This window comes from Ammospiza caudacuta, chromosome 1 (genome assembly GCF_027887145.1).
Source record: "Ammospiza caudacuta isolate bAmmCau1 chromosome 1, bAmmCau1.pri, whole genome shotgun sequence".
NCBI classification, from domain to species: domain Eukaryota; kingdom Metazoa; phylum Chordata; class Aves; order Passeriformes; family Passerellidae; genus Ammospiza; species Ammospiza caudacuta.
The window spans coordinates 74,529,627-74,546,257 of NC_080593.1; positions in this window are offsets into that span (position 1 = coordinate 74,529,627).

Genomic DNA, 16,631 nt, shown 5'->3' on the forward strand with positions numbered 1-16,631 from the left:
TGGTACAGAAACGTCCCAGATTTTTTCTTTCTCTGTAATATGGAAATACAAATACACTACCCCATGCCTGATAGCTCTCCTCCTAAATTTAATGGAACTTTTTAGACATCCACAATCCACTGAATCCATAAACAGAAATTGCATTATTTTAGCTAGGATACCTAATAATAAATCCCTCATAACAAACATATACTTGCCAAGCAATGGAAAGTGGTGCTTGAACAAACACTTACTTGAATTACTCATCCTTTAAAGCACAGCAGAGTTTGGGGACGGTACATTGTGTCTGTGTCAGGGCCGTAGCTGGTCCGAAGAGTCACAGAATGCATTAGAATTTGTATAATTCCAGTACATGCCTTCCTTGACTCAGCTGTGATGGCATTAACTACATTTAGCACAGTGACAGGGGCAAGTTCACATGTCCTTGTTCTTCAGTTCCTGGGCAGGCTTGAATGAGAACACACCCACCTTCTCTGCCTGAACAAAGCTGCTATACATAGGTTTATGAGAGACAGCTGAAAGCTGTTTCACCCTTCTGCAGTGATGCACCTGTTTAAAACCAAGCAGGAGTAACAGTTTACTGATAATGCGCTCAGAAGTGCTCTGCCCACCTGTTGCCTTGTTAGGGAAAGTGTTGAGTGCACTGGAAAGGAGCTATTCTCCCATAAGACTCTTAATTATGCTTGGTGTTAATTATGAATAGAGTTTGTATTCAACATTTCTATTTCAGTATAAACTTACATCAGACAAACAACATTCTCTATTTGGCAGCATCTCAATTACAGTATAGACAGACTGACTGTTTTGAGAGGAAAATAAATGAGTAAGAGCATTAGGCATAAGAAGCAAAACACAGATCAACAAGTCATATTTACATAACTGTCAAATCAGCTTCTGCCAAACAGCTGAATGAGTTCTTCCTTAAGGAGAAGTTTCTTTTGGTATCTTTCACACAGATCCCTATTCCTATACAATGTGGTTTCCAGGTGCCTTGTACAAGTTGGGGGTGTGAACATGCAGAGTAAGTTCCAACCTATGAGTGGCACATTTAAATGCCCAGTTATCTGAAGGAAACCAAATTCAATTCGCTGGCTCTCTAACTGCAAATAACCTATAGTAATAAGGTTAAAGTGAAGAAAGTGTGCAGAAAATCACACCATGAAAAGCCAGTGTCCATCAAGGAGACAGGGGAGTCCTGCAACTTTATTTGAATAAAGGGAGAGAGTCCCCTGGGGCACACGCCTGCGGGGTTTTCTCTATCTTGGTTTCAGAGGGCACAGCCTCTTTTTATCCCAAACTCCCAGCCACATATTGCCCTGTTCCTTTCCCCATTGGCTGAGGTGCTAGGAAGATACATCCTTCCCAAACCACCTACCACATATCCCTCCTTGAACCTACTATTTTACCCCAAAGTCCCTAAGTTCCCTCAGGCTTGTGCAGACCCCCTTGTCTGTTTTAGGGGCCAAGGTGCCTGGGCTCTGTAACAAACCTGCTGCTTGAAGTTATAGAGATGCTAAGACCCATTTCAAAGATGTTAACACCCATCCCTTCACCCACGGAATTTTTTGTAAAGACATTAGCCCACATTTTCCCTGTCAAAGTCATTACCTACTCATACTGTTCCATGGTGCATGATGTACTGAGGAGAATGAACATTTAATGGCCAGATGTTCCCAGCTGGCTTCACTGGCCTCACTGGAGGGCACAGCTGAGCCCCTCAGACATGGCAAAACAAACGTGATTGGTCCAGGAAGCTCAGAGAATGAGGCAAAGAAGATGACTCTTTCTCAGGACAATGGGAACAGAGCAGCCTTTGTTTTAGATAACAGCTCTCCACAGCTGCATGGATTGGCCGGAGATGGCAGCTCCTCCCTCAGCTGATCAGACCAGTATAGGGAGAATGAACACAACTTCAGCCAGTGCAAAGGACAAAACCCAGACAATCAGCAAAATAATTTGGAAGTAAAGCAACAGGCTTAAGCTGGTTTCAGCCCACATAGTCCCTCCTGGCATGTGTGGAAACACCCAGTGTTGGGAGGGTGAATGTATCACAAAGACTGGCAATGGGAAATACATTAGTATTGTGTTTGAAATGTGTATTACTATTGGTATATTTTAACAAGTGTAACTTGCAAGTGTTGTGTTTTCAGTATATATTGTGTCACTCTGCTAAATCAGAAATCCAGTGTAACAGAACCTGGGGAGAGCATTTGACTACAGCAGTCTAATTGTCCTACTCTATTTTAATTGCTAGCAAAGTGAATTTTTTTCCTCCGATTGAGTGTGTTTTGCCCATGACAGTAACTGGTAAGGGATGTTTCTGTCTGTACTTCAATGCATGAGTCTCCTTGTCCTGTTGAGGAGAGCAGTTGAGTGGCAGTCTGGTCAGCCCAGATCAACTCACCACAGGGACCTCCACTGAAACAGACAAGTAACCAACTACTGCTTAGTCTTGACTAATTCAATTTCAGAATCATAAAAAAATGTCTAGTTACAAAGAGAACAATATGACTTATAAACTAATTGTGAGATGAGAGTGTAAACCATTCAGCAAGTATTGTTAAGTGACCTTGTTTTTGCTGTTGAAAATCTACTCCACTATAAGAGTTCCACGGCTTTGTACTTCAATTCATACAAAGGAAAATGTAAATAAGGCTGTAGGAAGACTCTGTACCAACTACACAAATGAAGAGAGCTAACAGTGAAATATCACTGCATTTCTTCCTTGCTCAGGTCGTAGGAATATTGTATCTGACTACTCAAGATGGGATTATAAATCATGCTGTAGAGATTAACTAACCCTCACGAATCATTCATTGCTTTAGAACATTTGTCTTCCCATGGATAAGATTCCATAAGTAACAAGACTTACTGGGATATACATGCATTAAAAAGAAAAATGCTTTAATGCACAGGTTGAGGTGAATGTTCACTCTAACACAAAATGACATTAATGCTACAAAATCCATATCAGTCTAACTTACATCTAAAATTCTATTACTACATTATTGATTAATCACTTGAACTTTAAATTTAGTTGAGAATGATCTGAATGATTCAAGTACTTTATCAATTTATTTTAGAATACCTTGCCTGTCAAAATGAAGGGACTGGAAAGTGTTCTTTACATGAGACATAAAATTCCCTCTTACATAGTTGCCTATGAAAGTACATGGTACAATCTTATGTTACAAAACCAATAAGCATTGGAAGAACAAACAGCAATATTTTTGCTGATATTTCAGCAAAAATTTTTTTTTGGTATTTCAGATATTTCATATTTCTTTCAGAAATATACTTTTTTAGCAAATAATTGTATGATGGTTTGATTTTACTACTGTAACCCACACTGATGAAAGCCAAAACTTTCTAATGCATTACTAACTCTCTGCAGAATCCACATTCAGTATTTGCTAAAGCATCCATAGGAGAAGAACATGTACTACCAAACCAAGTTGCAAGTAGCAATTGGAAGTTGTTCTATCTGCTTTTTCCTAACCTATCTGCCAAAAATCTCAGTCGTGGAAAGAATTTCTCTTTAGTATCATATTTTATCTGTCCGTTCCTCTAGCTAGGTAGTAAAACCTTATACACTATGGTTTAAAACATTATATTATATACATTATAATATATATACTTCTAAACAGCATGTGGCTCATACCATTTAGAAGTATATATATGTTTACTCATCCTAGACCTTAGATCATGGAGGGAAGCAAAATATTTCTCTTACCCTGAACTTTTATTCTATATTAAAATTAGGAAAGTTTAAGTGTATTGATTTCAGTTGGATCCAAATTTGGCCTGACGTGATTCATACAAAGAAGGATTTGTATGGGTTTTACTGGAACTTCCTCTATTGAGGAAAAAAAAACCCCAAGCCCAGGATTCAGATAGCAGAACTAATTTAAACCCAGAAAGTAATGATAACTAAAGATACAAAAATAATGATACAATTTGAAATACTATGGCATGAAGATAGAAGGAACAAAATATGATTTAAAACATTCTTGAGGAATGCTTTTTAAAGAGAAAACCAAATGAACAAATAAATACTTATTTGTGTCATGACATCATCTTCTTCCTTTTATGTACAAGTACAAGACTATCAGCCAAGAGATCTTAACCATTCTGTCTGAACATCAAGACATTTGATGTTACCCATGCTATCAAAACATCCAAGAATTTTTAACTTGATAGTCCATCTGGGTGGGCTTAACTTTTTTATACTTCCCCTGACTTGAGTAAATTGCATATATTTCTACTTATAAAAATTATTTGCTATGTTTGGTTGTTTTTTTTTTTTTTTACGTGAACATCATTCTTAACTTTGCATACAGTAGAAAAGACATTGAACTTTAACTCATACATTTGTACAGTCTGCAATGTGCACATGTGCAGAGACATGTGAAAGCATTTGTTTCATCTGACATACTGGATGTATAAACTAAGCAACTTGTAAAATTCACACTCAAATATGTAACTCTTGATGCCAATCCTTTTCAGACATGTCTTCCATTAAAGGTGGGCAATTCTTCCACCATCTCAACATCTCAGAGTAGAAAACCTTTCAGTCAGGTGATCAGAAAGCACCTTTAGTTATCTAAATGACATCACCGCAAAATGTGTTTAAGATCAAATGATGCCTCATATTGATTGAAAAGATTTTTTTTTTTATTTACAGTTATATGACTGAAGACAACTGAAATTAAGTTATTTAGTAATTTACAAACTGTTGGGATAAAGCTTTCTGTTTCTTGTTAAAATAAATGTATAATTTATATTGTAGATGACTAAATTATCTACCTGAAAAAAACTTATTCAAATTTATGTTGAATGAATTACACTCCAAATACTTAACATTTTCTTACTGCAGTGTGATACATATGCTGATAAGAGATTCACCTAAGGGAGTCACACTTTGTAAGCTTCAGGGAGAGAGGATTTATTATTTTGCCCTCTAGCAGAAACTTTTGTATGTACTTCTCTAAAACGTCCTACCCCACGTGTTCTTCCCAATGCATCACAACCAGGACTATTTAAAGATAACGTTTATCTTTCACTGATTGTTTCAATAGATCATCTAAATTACATGACCGGGACGAAACTCATACAATGGCTTTTTTTATTTATAAAACAATGTGGTGGGAATATGTCCAGACATTGCTTTGATCATATTTGATGCATGCTCATAATTTTACTTTCAATGAAGATTTTGTTCTCCTGATTATCAAGTTTAACTAAGGGTGGAGAAAAAAAGAAAAGTGAAATCCCTATCCTGAAAACAAGAAAGGGACAAAAAATGTTGCCAATGCGCACAAGCATTTAGGAGCTGAGAAATTTGGCACCAGCAATCATCATAGGTGAGACTGAGCTGATTTAATAATTATATCCCAGGCACTCATGGGAATACAATCACAAAAATCGAAGAGCCTCTAATTAACAACCAAAGCCAGTTAACTTAGTCTACTACCAGTGACTAATTAAATTGAAGAATGCTGATTTCACAAGGATTTTGGAACTATCTGCAGCATAACGGCAAGATGAGAGTCAGTATTTCACTGAGATAGAAATAAGAAAGCAGCTGCAGTGCTAAGCAACAGAACACAGTGCTAGGCAACAGAACACAGTTTGATGATTTGTGCCCCAATTATGTCTGTAGTACCTTCCAAACATGCAGAGAGTTGGAACATAAAATTTCTCCCACTTTCTGTATTTGATTCTTTTTGTCTTAGCAGAAATCAGTGTGTACTGGTCAAAAAATATCTAAAGCTAAGGCCAGGAAATATGAAAGAAGGAAGTAAATAGAAAGACTGAAAATAAACATTAATGTGATTCACTGCCATATAATATATTTCTAGCTTGGATATTATGTCAAACATATTTTCTCTTACACACACTCACAAAGGGGTACACCAAACATCATAAAAGAGAGATACTTCTTGTGAGGTATCTTTTTGTTGAGATATTTCTCCAGTAGGCAGCAACTGGTGAACAGTGCAATCAGTGATATTAGGAACTTCCCCCCAACAAAAAGGTTGATTATCTGTTGAAAAACCTCAAATACAGTGATTAAACAACAGGTTTATCTCCTGTAGTCAAATGTAATTCAGGCCTAAATTTCTATAACTGATCCTAAACCTAGCCAATTTTAGGTTAATTGGCTCTTCTGGACAAAGTTATGACAACTCTTAAACTCTTTGCAGTACTTAATCACCATTTAGTGCTGGGACTTAGTCTGAAAATCATCCTTTAGTGTATTTTTTCTTGCTTGTCTGTCAAGCAGCAATCAGTCCATAACATATGTTACAACATTAATTCTATGGTAAAAGCAAACTTTGCAATGAAGAATTAAAACACAAGTGTCTTCCATATGTATTGCTATATAACCAATATTGTAAGCAATGGACCAGAGGGAATATTTTTCCTGCTCAGAATCACAAAATCAGAGTTATCCTCTAGAGAAGGAGACATTTATATACAGTGGGATTGTAAGCACATCTAAACATTTATTTTATATATTCCTTTGATATCTTTCTGTTCATAAAGGATACAAGCAGGTAAAGATATATGTTTACTGCAGTTGGTGCTGATAAGAGCAAGGCCAAACAGAGTTATCCTTCTGTGAAGCTGGCCTGTGCAAACATGGGCTTCAGTTATTGACACTTGTGCTGAAATGGTAAATCTGCTATTTTGTTTGTTGGTTTGATTTTTATAGTGTATTTGTTTAAGCAAGTTTACACAGCTTGGGGATAATTATTTGCTAGGAAACTACATCTCTCCAGACCTTCTTTCTTACTTTCATACTTGTCAGCTCTTCCTAGCAGCCTACCTTTCAGAGTACTCTTAACTCATGTTAAAGCCAACCTGTGTTTATATTACATAATATTTTTGTTCACTACAATTATGGAAAAAATGTATAAATAAATGCCTTGCCTAGGATTTTGCTTGTTCCTTACATTAAAGACTGTCTAACTGAAGGAGACATATAGTGCTATCTGTTGAAATATTTTAAAATTATAATTATTTTGATCTCCAGATGAGTTCAAATGTAAATGCCAAGTATTTTACAGACCAAGTTGTTTTTACATTGCTTTGTGGTTGTTAGCTAGCTAATCACAGGACAGGACAACAGTTATTAACAGATATTATATTTAATAAAATGCCAAGTTCATAAGGTTCTTATAATTAAGAACTCCAAAAATAATTTCCATTAATTTTATATAGTTCAGAATGTCACTGAAATATTATTAATAATAATTTATTCTGAAAAAAACCCAAAATAAAAAAGGCTATGTGCCTTTCCTTGGGGTTTTTCTACACCACAGAGGACAGAGCAAATCCATTGGCATCTGCAAAATAAGAATATCACATTCTTTTTTCTAAAATAATTTAAGAGAGTAAACAAACACAAAAACCCTCTGAACTTTTACGATATAAGTTTTGAGGAACCTTCCTCAAAAACCTCATAGTGAAGTACATGTTACAATAGTACACACATTGAAAAATTTTGGGGCAGGATCAATGGCAAAAAGAGAAATTTTTCAGGGCATTGAAAATACTTGAACGTAGGAAACAAAGTATTTAACATTGAAACTCATTTAAAAATGCCAAAAGTATGAAAATTATATTAATAAAGAAATAAATATGAGGATAATGATTCTAGACACTTTGGAAATTAAACAGTCATACATTTTAATTTAGAAGAGAAACCAAACAAGGAATTACTAATAACCTAATCTGTGGAGGTCAAAATTCTTTAAATAACTACATAAACATAGAAACTTAGTACAGTGTTGGCAACAGTACTGATTTTCTTAAAGAACCCATTTTAAATTAAGATATAGTTGTGCTTTTAAACAAAGACTTACCTAGCCAAGTAACACCATACAAACAGCAACCACAAATACTTTATCTTCTTGTTCTATAATCTATTTTATGAGAGCAAGAAGCATTACTTTTCATGAATGCTACTGCTCACATGACTGAAATTTAAACAGTGTTTTGGGGAAGGTATTAGATTTTATCCAATAAATACTAGTTAAGACTACAGAAATGTTGATGATTCTGTAAAAACCATTCTTGTTGTGAAACATTATTGAGGTAAAGGAGGTATAAAGGGAGAACATTTGAAACTTACAGAAATAGGAGTTATTTTTGGTAACATAACTGTATATTCTTTGGTCTTTTATAAGTTCATCTTTGATTAGAATGCAGCAACAACTTCAGTTTAAAAAAAAATTTAAAAAAGGGACAAGGTTAAAATGACAAATGAGTACAACCTTTTCAGTTTCATTTATTTATGACTCACATTTAAGAGAGGAACTCCTACTCTGTAAAAGTGAACTCCGTTATACATACCCAACATGATCATTGAATTTTTCCTGTACCTTAATTAAAATATACTAATTTCATTAAGAATGACAAAAACATCACAAACAACAGGACCAAACCAAAGTGGGCCAGGTGAAAATCTCTTAGCAATATTCATAAAATAGTTATAAAATTTATAATATTTAAATTTAAGTGAATTCATCCTTTCAAATACATCTTCATTAATCTATGTTCTTACTTTGTACTATAACATGTACAAAAAACAAGTGGGAAAATATATTTTTTTACATGTGTTTGCTAGAACACATGTAACTGGTTTCTGATACTAATGGCTCATCAAACACAGTGCCTGCCATCCTTTCTTATTCTGCCTATTTGTTTCTATTCCTAATGTTTCTGCTAAACTCTGAATTCCATTTGCAAGCTCTTTACAGTACGTGGTTTGGGAAACTATGAGATATATATATATATGTATATATACATGTATATATATGTATATATATGAGTATATATATATATTTATATACAATTAGATGCAGTTAAGAGATGGACAGAGAATTCACTTTAAGTTAAAGAAATAAACAGAAACTCATGCAATTTCTTATTTTTTTCAACACAGATCTTAAAATTCCATTTTTTAAGAAAAACACCAGTTTATTTCCTGGATGCAATACAAATAGAGGGACATCCTCAATATTTTTGAGGATCTTTGGTGTCCAGAACTTAGCAATGAAACATTTTCAGTATGCTCTTTTATACTTTTAAATAAATATATTTGGATTCAGGGTCCCAACCCTACATTTCAGAGAACTGATTTTTTGAAGATCAGTTCACATTTTTCTTTTATAAGTTATATGCAGCTGCAATAAGGAAAGTGGTGAATTAGTTTTCAGTTAAATAATCACAGACATACGTGCATCTTAAACTGGAGTTTTTTATTGTACTTGGGTTTTGTTGGACCATACTATTTGCTTCCAGGTTGGCAGGTTGGAGCACTTCATTTCACAGTTAGCTCCCTTTTTTTTTTTTTCCCTTTTATTTTTTTTACCTAGTAAATGTATAGCTTAATTTATTGTAGTTGGCCAACATCTTACAGCTGGCCAGCCCACTTTCTATTGTCTTCTTAAGTTACTTGTTCAGAGATTTTTATCAAGTCAGGCTAAAAGCAACCAGAGAATTCAAGTATTTTCAGCTTTCATTAATTCAACAAGAATTGCCTTTCCCTACTAACAGATTTTTCCAGCTTATTTGGCTTACTTGTGAGTTCTGTTATGGGATTTGGAAGGTATCTGTATTGCTTTAAATTCATTTAGTAAACCCCAAGAGAGTTTCAGAGGCAAAGCTTCTTAGCAAAGGATTGCAGACTTATTGATGAGACTAAGTTCTGCTAAAACTTTCGCAACGACTGCAGTTCAATACAATTCAGTTACTCAGAGAATTTAAACTCATTTATTTGACTTAATATTTATCACTTCATTTAAGTTCTGCTATGTGGTATGCAGTGAAGACTGTATATGAACACATAGGAATGCGTAGAGCACCTTCTGGATTACCAAAAGAAAATAAGTTAAACCAGGCAATTAAAGGAGACATAAATATATATACACACACACAATGTTTTAATGTGGGAATTGTTTGTGCTATTTTATCAATAGTTTAAACACTAATAACCACAATTGGTTATGTAGAAGCAGAAAATCTAATGCGTTTAAAATAATCTAAAAATAATCTAATCTAAAATAATCTAAAATTTTTTCACAACAAGCTGAACAAAAAATTATAAAACACATGGCATCAATACAATAAAATAGATGGCACCAACCATCTCTCTGTTGGGTTAAAAAAGGTATGTGGTTACCAACCCTCAAAGTTATATATTTAAATTCCACTTTGTGCTTAAGAAGGTCTTTCTCAACTGTGCCCATTACTGAAAAATCATTTTGTATCTCAAGACGCCTTATCCCATATAGATAACTTATGACAGATAAGTAAATTAAATCCTGATTTTCTAGACCAAGGGCAGTGCAGTAGAAAATCCTTTCTCTCGCAGTTGCAGTATAAAATATAATATGTCTTAAAAGTTGTCTTGCCCAAACTCAAACCACAGTCCTAAGAAAAGTGACATAAAAGAACGACAGAAAAAAAAAAAAAAAGAGAAAACATCTTACATGCCTAATTTAAAACTGAAACAATTGGTTGAAAATGGTTTGTTTGAAAAGGGTAGGCCAGAAAAAAAGAAACAAAAAACAAACAAACAAAAAAAAAACCCACAAAAACCAAACCAAAAAAAACCAAACAAACCAAAAATCCCACAAACAGAACAAAGACCGTATGCTGAGTTGATGTTCAAAACTTTTAAATTTCTGGCAAAGACCTACTTTTCCCCGAGGTTCCCATACCTCTGGATATGCCCCATTATTTCAAAGGCCAATGCTTTAATCATAATAACAGAAACAGGCGCCCTGTCTACAGGACTGGAGCTCAGACTGGATCTCAGACTTCAGGCTCAGTTTGTCTTCTGCCTCACACACATCACTGGTATTTTGAACCTGAAAATGCAGCTTTGCATCCTCAATGAAATGAGCAGCTTTTCCTTGGAACCCTGGACTTAAAAAGTCCAGGAAACAGGCACTTTAGACACTATCTAGAACTTAAAACATTTTGCGTGCATGCATTCTGTAGTCCATATACAGCCAATATTCCCAAAATTTTGCAAGAAGGACAAAATATGACAGACCTAACACAAAAAAATCCCTGACATCTAAAGTCAGAGAAAGATATTAACTTTTTATTAAATATTTTTTTTTAAATGTAACTCGATAAAATATATATAGTGGTGTCTATACTTAACCCCAGCAAGGGATATTTTGATAAGAGGATGTAACTGAATTTCCTTAAAATTACTGAGGGACTTCGGGACTTGCTGAAATTATCTCTCTTGTTTAATTTTCCATTTGGACACGAAGAGCTGAATATGAATCTTCATAGAACTGGGGAACATACTGGTGGAAGAAAAAGCCCTTAAGTGATGTCTTCCCTATGGAAAACTATTCTACAGCCTAATGTATCTTCCTGTCAGAACGTTTTTCATTCTATTTAGTATAGGCTTTTCCGCTCCCAATTCCATCATATTATTAATATATATCTTAATGTACAACATTAAAACCACTTCTAGCCTTCTTGACATTTACATAATTATATTCTTATGGATGCCCTTTTGAGTCAAAGTGAAGGTGTCCCTATTTCACTGCTAAAAAGTTTCCTTCATTCCATCTCTTCAGTGTTTTTCTCTTCCTTTCTCTTCTTCATTAAAAATAAATTATCTCCCAGTGCAGTCCTTTCATCCCCTTCAATTTCTTCTAATTTGTTTGTTGCAAGAAAGAGAGGAAATAGAAGTGCCACTTCCCTCACATGGGATGGAGCTTTTAAACCATCCTTCCATTTCATCAAAGGAAGATGTAGCCTTGTGGAAGAAATTCCTTCATAGGAACATTTGATGCCCATGCTACGGGTTCAGCAGTCCCCCTTGTGACACAATCTTCAACAGATGCTAGCAGAAATTGACAGCTGCAAATATTAGTAGGCAGGCAATCTATCAGGTGAGAAATTCACCCCTGAACAATTTTCAGCTTTCATTCTCTAGTTTCACAAACTCTTCCGCTCTTACTTTGTCACCACTCACAAAAGGAAACACCAAAACCCACACAACCAGTCAAATAGCAACAAAAGCAGCAAAACCAGTTCTGGAATATGGAAGTGAATTTTGATATGTGCTTTATTTTCTGTGATTCTAGTGCTTTACTAAAGGTTTCTTACTTTGGTAAGCTTACAATGCTTTAATTTCCTTGAAGGCACTGCACCTGAGAAATGAAGTGAAATTTTCTAATCAAATTGTGACATTGTTTAGATATGAGGTGTAGCAAAAAATCTGTATCAAAATCTTAATAATGAAAATCAAAAGTGAATATAGCATCATGCAAATTCAAATGCACTGCTGAAGTCCTTACCTACATCAGAGATGAGAGTCTGTGATTGTCTTTTTGAAGGGCTTCTGGTTTTTTTCCTCTTAAAAGGTGAGATACATTAGAAGATATTATACAAAGGTGTGTTGTTAAGTGTTGCTGAAAAGTTCCAGTCACTTGTATAATATATACTTGTCGCACATATTTTATTAGTTGCCCAATTTATCCCTAAAGTTTTTGATTTTATTCCCCATTTATTCATTCAGATGAACATGTTAAAATAGCAGCTCTTTTGAAGACTTAAGAGTACTAAAAGGCCATCTCTTAGATCGTCTCACTCTGACAATTTGATCCTAATAATAAATGTAGGATATTTCTTTATTCTTTGAAACAAATTATGCCAAACAAGCTTCTCTCTGAATAACATAGAAGCGTGCCAGCTGGTTTGGTATTTCTCTGAGGTAAAGCATGTACAAAGAAATCAAGGACTAATTTAACAAGGTAATCATCTTTGCTTGTGTCCTCACAAACGCGTTAAATGGAGTGGAGTACTCCCTCTAAACTTTGGTGCACCTTCGAAGAGTGTACTGGGAGCCAGCAAAAAAAGATAAAACAGGAAAATTGCTGTGACATGCATCTCATGGATAGAAATGTTCTGTTACTGGATTGTGGAAACAACTGAAGGGTCTCTACTTGATTCAGTCTGGAATTGATGCAGTCTTCAATTTTCATTTTTTATTTTTTGAGAACGTAGAGAGAATGAGTCAAAATACATAAAATATAGTTACTGAAATGTGAATTGAAATCAAACTCAGAGAAGTGATCTAGATTACATTTTAGGAAGAAATTCTTCACTCAGAGGATAGCAGGGAATCCAAACAGGTTCCACAGAGAAGCTGTGGGTGCCCCATTCCTGGTACTGTTCAAAGACAGGTTGGATTGGGCTTTAAGCATCCTGTTCTATGGAGTGGCATCCCACCCAATGCTATGAATTAATGAGATGATTCGTTACTAGAAATATTTGAAGGACAGAAGGGTAGAAATAGAGATACAGGAATTGGTAGTTCCTGTGACTTTTTGATTAGACAGTTTTCCTAAATTGCACACTAACACTATTGGGGCCCTGCTATTGTTCATAGCCTATAGCACTAAATTCATATCAAAACAAACAAATTAACTAGCACAAGCATAAAATAAATGAACAACTGTTGTGAGCTCAGTATCAGTGTTGGATAATAGGCTGCATCCAGGGATGGGAGTAACTGCTCAAAAAGAAGCTGCACCATTATTGCTACAGATGTTTCAAATAGACCTACATGCTGTAATATATTTGATACAATTTAACTCCAAATTTTGCTCTACTGTTTGTTCCTTTTGAAGTTGTAAAAGTTGAAATTTAGAAGAATTCATTTATAAAAAAAGGAACTTGAATGTATGAAATATATATCACACCATACAATATTAATAACAGAAATTTACAATTAAAATTCTATGCAATGTATGGGTTTATAGTAAGGGTACATTTTTAGATAATAAATTTTTCAATAACTAATTGCTTTGTTAAATAGAGATGGTAGGTTTCATATACTGTGGAGAGTTTAGTTCAAGCATGGCTTAAAGAAAAAGGCCATGAAGGCATACAGTTGAGCAAAAAGTAAAAGGTAGTTGCAAAGCAGTCCCAAAAGCAGTTCCCAGTCTGACTTCTATAAACAATTAGGCTCTCTCATGCATCACTTTATAAACAATAAGGTTCTCAGGCAGTCTTCCCATAACAAGCAAAACACCCTGTCTGGGAAAAGATGGCACCCTGAGTGTGGGATCTCAGCACCTCAGGATGGAGGTGCAGAGAGGCCGAGACCACCCTTGGGGGGCTCGGGAATCCTGGAATGTTGCCAGAAGTGTCTGGTGGCAGGATTTTGATCCTACACAGGAGATGAGACCTGTATGAAGACTGGGAGGATTCCACTGGGTGAATGGTGAAGGGATAAGTTAGTTAAAGTGTAAAACACAGGGTTTAGGATTTTGGTACAGGGGGGTCTAAAGAAGTAAGATGGAGGAATTGGGGCGTGTCCTGTCCTTCTTCTTCTTCTTCTTGGCCTCCATCTTCTGTGGTGATGGTGGCACTTTGGGATTGGTCATTACTAAAAGTGCACCGGTTAATAAGGGTAGAAGGTATTGGAGAAAAATGATAAATATTGTACACGTAACTTAGGGTATAAAGATAAGTGACCGCCCGGGGGCTTCGGCAGTGTGCCCATGGCTGACTTGCTGTGCAGACCTCTGTCGGGCTGAAAGAAAATCTTTTAGATAAACAATTAATAAACACCAAGACCGAGACAAGATCAGAAGTCTCTCTTCGTCCTTTGAAGCGTCGGCTCTCCAAGGCCATCCCTGGGAATTCCCTGAGAATTCCAGAGCACCTAAAATAGCAGCAGAAAACCTTACAAGCCAAAACAGCCGAGAAACCGAGCAAATGGCATTCTCTGAGCTATCTCCGGTAATAAATCAGCTGGACATAAATCAGCCGAGCAAAGAAGAACACAGAAAATCTACACCTGAGAACAGATATGGAAGTTTTGGGAACCTTTCATATCACAGTGGGAACGCTGGTTCTGTTTTTAATAAACAATCATAGGTATTGTAAAACAAAAGGAGTGGTTAGAGTTTTCTCTGTTAGCCTATCGTGAGCTTGGATTTTGCAATATGCATGAAGTTAATTAACACTATTATATAAAGTGGCTGATTGATCAATAAATCCGAGTTCGATGCATCAAAGGATGGTCGTCTCCCTTCACTTCAATAATATACTTATTCATCAACACATTCAGCAAGCATCTAATTTTTTTACTTATTACCATCAGTAAGAAAAACCACTCCATAAATAAATACAGCTTAAGGTCAAGACAGGCTTAGGACATCAATTAATCATTCATTTATAAGTGTGCTATTATAAAGTTACAATCCATGCAAAAATATTCTAATTATGTTAGACAGGAAAAAAAAGAAGTATAATGGACACTAAGCAGTGTCTTTTTGATAAATATAGAACAATAAATCAGTAGTGGAGCAGATTTCCCCTTGTGCCCAGCTCTCTGATAGGAAGGAAACTCAGATACTGGCAGTCGTATGATGCTGAATCACCACTGGAGCTGGGCTGAAGGCAAGAGCCAGGGCACGTCATCTGGAACTCATCTTTGTCCTTGAGTATTTGTGCCATAGAAACTCTTTGCTCAGGGCAGAGCAGGTGGAAGCAGGGAAGCCACAGGAGCAATCCTGAAAAGAGCCCAGAGAATAAGCTGGCTGATCTCATTTTGAGCAGCTGTAGCTGTGGATGCTCTGAACAGCAACAGTAGTGGGAGGGCCAGCTCTGTGTGATCAGAGGGCTTTGGCTGTTGTGATCTCTGAACTAATTCCAACATGTCAATGAAATGGCACATCAGGACAAAAAAAAGACTGTAAGGAATTTAATAGCTTAGGGGAGGTGGGCACTACTTAACTTAGGCCTAAAAATAGATTTGAGAAGAAAAGAAAACTAAACTTTTATGAATATTAAAGAGAAATAAAAATGGGTTTGGTTTATTTTTGTTCCCCTGTGGGTATCATTATTTACTAAATGATAATTTCTTATGATAATTTTAAAATCTTTTCAATGAATAGGGCATTAGTACAAAGGAACTCTGAGCATCATCTGTAACAGTGTGACTAAAAGCACTTTTTTCTGAAAAGTCACAGTTGTTTATATTTCCCTCTACATAATTAGACACTACAGCAAAAATGAAACCCAGAATTGGAATGCTCAAATTTGCATATTTTATAGGATAGAAAAGTAGAATAACTGTTGCAGTGCTAGTTTTGAGCAAAGACAACCTGGATTCTATTTCCTAATTGGCTTTAGGTGTCCTATTTAATCCTTAGAAAATCAAAGCTAGAATTTTAAAGGTATTCAACTACTGGTTTGAGTAACGTAAAAAACTTTTTCCAGTCTCTCTGGAAAGAGATTCAGGTCATCTGATTTTAGGCCTTTAATTTAAAAATGTGAGGTTCCCTGTGTATGAATTTATGTAGTCACTGGAAAAAGGCAGCTCCTGACAGAGGAGCTTGTGACTAAGCAAGGCATCTAAATTAAATCCCACAAAAGAAAAGGATATCTGGTGCATATCATACAGAGTTAGATATTTTTTTACCTGAATGTTTCTCTAATAATGTATTTCTTTCCTAGTTTTTGTTGTGGTTTCCCTATCGGGTGCTGATATCTTTCCCTTATTTACCTTGCAGTAGATTCTTGAGACTTAATCATACACTGTTTAGGGAGCTCTTCAAAAAGGAAGCAAGACT